The sequence below is a fragment of the Engraulis encrasicolus genome, chromosome 15 (genome assembly GCF_034702125.1).
Source record: "Engraulis encrasicolus isolate BLACKSEA-1 chromosome 15, IST_EnEncr_1.0, whole genome shotgun sequence".
Taxonomy (NCBI): Eukaryota; Metazoa; Chordata; class Actinopteri; order Clupeiformes; family Engraulidae; genus Engraulis; species Engraulis encrasicolus.
This window is the reverse complement of record NC_085871.1, coordinates 2,771,905-2,777,968: the sequence shown is the minus strand read 5'-3', so window position 1 is coordinate 2,777,968 and position 6,064 is coordinate 2,771,905.

Sequence of the window (6,064 nt, the reverse complement as noted above, 5' to 3'; positions counted from 1 at the left end):
GCTTGTACTGCCACTTTCTTCATCATGGATGTCAAACTTTGGCTCGCAGAGTTATTTTATTTGGCCCGCAAGATAATTTCAAATGTGTATTACAGCTGGCTCACATACACCTAGAGGTGGGCGATATGGCAAAAAGTCATGTCACGATTTTTTAACATAAAATCTCTATTTCGATTTTTTTTATCTTGATCTTGCATCGAAAACATAAAAACAAAAAACGACTTTCATATACTTGCGATTTGCAGTTAATAAAATGTTAACATACTAATGGCACTCTCATAAAGTGCACAATTGGAATACAATAATGCAAAGAATAAAAGTGAAGACAACACAAGTAAACAAACATCACTGATACTGAAAGTAAACTGCAAGACAATCTATACTATTTCTCCACTTTGGCAGATTCGAGACAATCTTGCACTCAATATCACGATTCCCAATTTAATGTCATATTGCCCACCCATAGATACACCATCAATATACCGGTAGTGTAATAAGACTTGAACATAATATTTGGTGGGTCTAGGCGAGTGAAACGGATCACACTTATATATGCAACAGAGTACTGTGTACTGTGCGGGCACACTTGATCTATGATGGGAATCTGTGAAATTATGAAATATGAATACCAAGTGTATATGCACAATTTTAGTCCTTTTTAAAAATAATATTGAGTTTGGCCCTCGACTTCATTCCAGATTTTGATTTTGGCCCTTAGTCAAGTTGACTGACACCCCTGTTCTACATGAATGAAACAAATGCTATTAACAAATACAGTTATGCTCAAAATAGTATAAACTTTACAATGGTGAGTTAATGTCAAAATTATTTATATGAGCCCAAATACATTGGGGACACTGCACATTCTATTTCAAAGCAAGAAATTCTATTTTGTAATATTTCACAGAAAGTAAAGAAATGCAATATTCAAAAATGGCATTGACATCTGTCTTAGGAAACTTAAAAAATGTTCTGTGCAAACAAACAAATTCTTGAAATTTCAACTTTGCTGTTACATAACCATAGTGATAACTGCGTCACATCTGTGGTGCATGGAGTCGACCAATGTCTGGCAACGGTCAACAGGTATTGCAGCCCGGGTTAATTGTACCACATCGATGAGGTCAGGCAGATAGGAGCAGATAAGAGCAGGCAGATAGGCAGATAAGAGCAGGACTTGAACCAGCAACCTGCTCTGGTTGCCGAACAGGCTCCTCTACCACCTGGGCCACCGCACTATTCACAAATCAGTACACACAATTATCTTGCATTCTTTTGGACTGTCATGGGTAAGCAGTTAGGGCGTTGAAGCCTAAAGGTTGCCAGTTCGGCTCCCAGCCCGCCAGGTTGATGGGGGGAATAAATAACCAGTGGTCTCTCCCATCTTCCTCCATGACTGAGGTACCCTGAGCATGGTACCGTCCCGCTGCACTGCTCCCTTGGTGTGCCATTGGGGGCTGCCCCCTTGCACAGGTGAGGCATAAATGCAATGTTGTGTGCAGTGTTCACTTGTTTGCAGTATCACAATGACAATGGGAGTTGTAGTTTCCCCTTGGACATTCACTTCACTTCACTTCAAAAACGGCTTCATTTGGGCGGCACAAGAACCTGTTTTGTATCTTATGCAAGTATTATATACAGCTCCAGGCCACTTTATTAGAATAGCATGAAAAAGTTGATTTATTTCCATAATTCCATCAATAATGTTAAACTGTCATGGATTATAGATTCATGGCCCAGTTTTTTTTTAACTATTCCAATCATTAAATTGTTATTTTTACATATTTTGGTCTTCCAGCTCCAAAAACCCATGAATTGGGGAATTTGCATTATTAGAATATTGTAATAAAATCACAATTTTCTTCATCAAAATTCATTTCACATCAGTGCACATCAAATCAGTTGAAATTTGGTACTTCCTACACAACATGCAATGTTCAATACTTGGTTAGGACTCTCTCTGTCTTAATAACGGCCATGATGCGTTTAACATTGAAGTCAATGGCAGAAACAGTGCATGGGAGTTATGGAAGCCCAGATATCCTTGATGCTTTGCCGTCAGCTGTTCTTGTTTGTTGACCTGGTGTCCCACACTTCACTCTTCACTATACCCTGTAGATTTCCATTCCACGTTTTGGCGCTAACTCACCAGTTTAATTCTAAATCACCAGAAATGAAACCCCATTGAAAATGAATGGGGTTTTATTTCCGGTGAGTTAGAATTAAACTGGTGAGTTAACACCAAAACGTAGCATGGATATCTACGGGTATATTGAAGAGTGAAGTGTGGGACACCAGGTCAACAAACAAGAACAGCTGACGGCAAAGCATCAAGGATATCTGGGCTTCCATTACTCCCATGCACTGTTTCTGCCATTGACTTCAATGTTAAACGCATCATGGCCGTTATTAAGACAGAGAGAGTCCTAACCAAGTATTGAACATTGCATGTTATGTAGAAAGTACCAAATTTCAACTGATTTGATGTGCACTGATGTGAAATGAATTTTGATGAAGAAAATTGTGATTTTATTACAATATTCTAATAATGCGAATTCTCCAATTCATGGGTTTTTGGAGCTGGAAGACCAACATACAGTGCCCTCCATAATTATTGGCACCCCTGGTTGAGATGTGTTTTTTAGCTTCCAATTATTTTATTTTTTTTCTAAATAATATGGGACCTTAATGGAAAAAAAAGAGAAAAATCCAACCTTCAATACAAGTGCATTTATTCAGTGGGGAAAAAATCCCACATAAAGAAATAATTATTTGACATCAAATAATGTGTGTCACAATTATTAGCACCCCTGGTGTTAATATTTTGTACAACCCCCTTTTGCCAACAAAACAGCACCTAATCTTCTCCTATAATGTTTCACAAGATGGGAAAAGACAGAAAGAGGGATCTTCAGCCATTCCTCTTTGCAGAATCTCTCTAAATCATCCAGAGACCTGGGTCCTCTCCTCTGTACTCTCCTCTTCAGCTCACCCCACAGGTTCTCAATGGGGTTGAGGTCAGGGGACTGAGATGGCCATGGGACGAGCTTGATTTTGTGTCTGGTGAACCATTTCTGTGTAGATTTGGCCATATGTTTAGGGTCATTGTCTTGCTGAAAAACCCAGTGACGACCCAGCTTCAGCTTTCGGGCAGAGGGCAACAGATTTTGATTTAAAATGTCCTGGTATTTCAAAGCATTCATGATGCCATGCACCCTAACAAGGTTCCCAGGGCCTTTGGAAGCGAAACAGCCCCACAGCATCACTGACCCACCCCCATACTTCACAGTGGGTATGAGGTGCTTTTCAGCATGCACATCTTTCGTGGTACGCCAGACCCACTTAGAGTGTTTGTTGCCAAAAAGCTCAATCTTGGTCTCATCTGACCAAAGCACACGGTCCCAGTTGAAGCCCCAATACCGCTTGGCGAACTCCAGACGCTTGCGTTTATGATTGTGAGTGAGGAAAGGTTTTCTCCGTGCATGCCTCCCAAACAGCTTGTTGGCGTGTAGACAGCGCCTGATGGTTGATTTGGAGACTTTGTGACCCCAGGATGCTACCATTTGTTGTAATTCTGTAACAGTGAGCTTTGGAGATCTTTTGATTTCTCTTACCATCCTCCTCACTGTGCGTGGTGACAAAATAAACTTGGGTCCTCATCCAGGCTTGTTTACCACTGTTCCAGTTGTTTTGAACTTCTTAATTATTCCTCTCACAGTGGATATGGGCAGCTGCAGTTGAGTGGCAATCTTCTTGTAGCCTCTGCCTGACCTGTGACGGTCGACGCACATCTGCCTCACTTGTATGCTGTGTTCCTTTGTCTTTCCCATGTTTAAGAGTGGATAAGAGAAATGGCCTCGGTGTCACGTCATATTTATACCCCAGGGAAACAGGAAGTGATGAATTACTAATTAAATGTTCCTACATACTCTGGTAAACTTTGTAAACTACTGTAGAAATGACAGAAATGCTTCAATTATATTTATTTCCTGGGAATTGTTAAGGGTGCCAATAATTGTGGAACAGGTGATTTAATGAAAAATAATTATTTAGTCAGGGATTTTTTTATTTTCTTACAATTCATTTGAGTTGAAGGCTACATTTTCCTACAATTTTCAGTGTGACAGTATTCTTCTGCAATAAACACTGAATTTATTATAAGGCTTTTAACACATCTCAACCAGGGGTGCCAATAATTATGGAGGGCACTGTATGTAAAAATAAACAATTTAATGATTGGAATAGTTAAAAAACTGGGCCATGAATCTATAATCCATGACAGTTTAACATTATTGATGGAATTATGGAAATAAATCAACTTTTTCATGCTATTCTAATAAAGTGGCCTGGAGCTGTAGGTGTGAACAGGTTTGAAAAAAAAAAAAAAAAAACAGAAAAATGTGTGTAAGCAATTGGAAAAAAACAACCTAAAATACAAGTGATGAATCAGGAGTGGATACTGGAAAGTGAGCATAAGTTGGAAAAAAGAGACATTTTTTTCTTTTTTATGGTAACTGTATTTTCATAACGTACAGAGAGGGAAAACAGACACTTGGGAAATGATACAACAGAAGAAGTATAGGCCTAACATGCACACTGACTCACCTAAATCATTTTTGTTTTTAATGGATACAAAAGCGCATTTTTTAAAGCACAAAGAAATTGTGTGTGTGTACACCTCACAACAAGGTGGGACAAGGACATTTCAGAATCCTACAGGAAATAAATACAAATAAATACAGTGTCAAAATACTTAAAAAGTATTCAAAATGGCGCTGAAGTGTATGTTTCTGCTTTTCTAAACCCTTCAGTTGAATATCAAATGTTTTACGAAAGCAGTCTTCATTTTTTTTCTTTAATAACACTGAATACATTCAGTTCTCTCAGAGTTAACAACACTGGAGGAGAAAGAACCCTCTCCCCCTCGACTCACGCCTTGTACATGAACTTCTTAAGCTTGAGCATTATAAAAGCCGTATAGTTTAGGCTATGCGATGTCTCAGATCTAGTCTGTCAGAGAAACATTTAAAGTGTGTCGTCAGACATTAAGTGTTAACCCCTTTTATTTTTTTTACAACTCACACAGAATCAGTAGACCAAAGACCAAGGGAGGAAGAAATAGAACTTACACAGCAGATCTACTGTACATCGCAGGAAAAAACAACTGAACCTCAGAAAGATGCGTCAGTTTCACTAGCGAGCTTGGCACTAGCTTGGCAATCTCATCATCTACTATCAAAGCAAACTTCTTTTCTTGATAGATTAACCCCTTAGCGCAGAGCCTCTGTTACAACCTAAATGGCAATAATCAAGTCTTAATCGGTTACTTAAGACTCTGCATTGTCATAGCAATGTTATGATGTAGTTGAATGTTTTCGGCAAAGAGTGAATAGTAGTGAATAGTAAGAGGCTACACCTTCAGATCAAGAGTCTGGCAACAAGTGTTCTAAGTTCCACCGCTTTCCGCCCTCAAATGCATCTACTGAAGTGTTACGTGTAAGTCATTCACCACGTTTCTCATTTGCCACTGCAGACAGGCCCGGCGACAGGAGGGGACAAATAGGTATGTTGCCCTGGGCCCAGCGAGAGAAGGGGCCAAGAATTGGGTCCCCATTGCATGGTATGCATTAAGAAAAGGGTCTTTCAGATGCTTGTGTCCCGGGCCCGGCCAAAGCAGTCAGCCGTCCTGACATTAAAATAGAAACACTGTGGCTTGCCTGCAATGCAGTACAAAAAAGGAACGTGAACCCTCTTCATTTGGGTGTTTAGTACCAACAAAGTGTTAATTAGCTATGTTCCATCCAATCCCCTCTCCTCACAGGATACAGTATCTCCTGACAAAACTTAGCCATGCAAAGTGAAAGTGTATTAAACTCTCACTAGAATGAATTGTGCTCCCCACAGGCAGGAATAAGATCAAAAAGATGACGGTGGGCGTCCCAGTTCTCGCTGACCTTTGTGGTGTCGCATGTGTCTGCCTATAGGCCCATTCTTACCCCATGTTTGATAAACAATGTACGTAATTCTGTTAGTGCGCACATGCTAACCCCTCAACATGTATTTT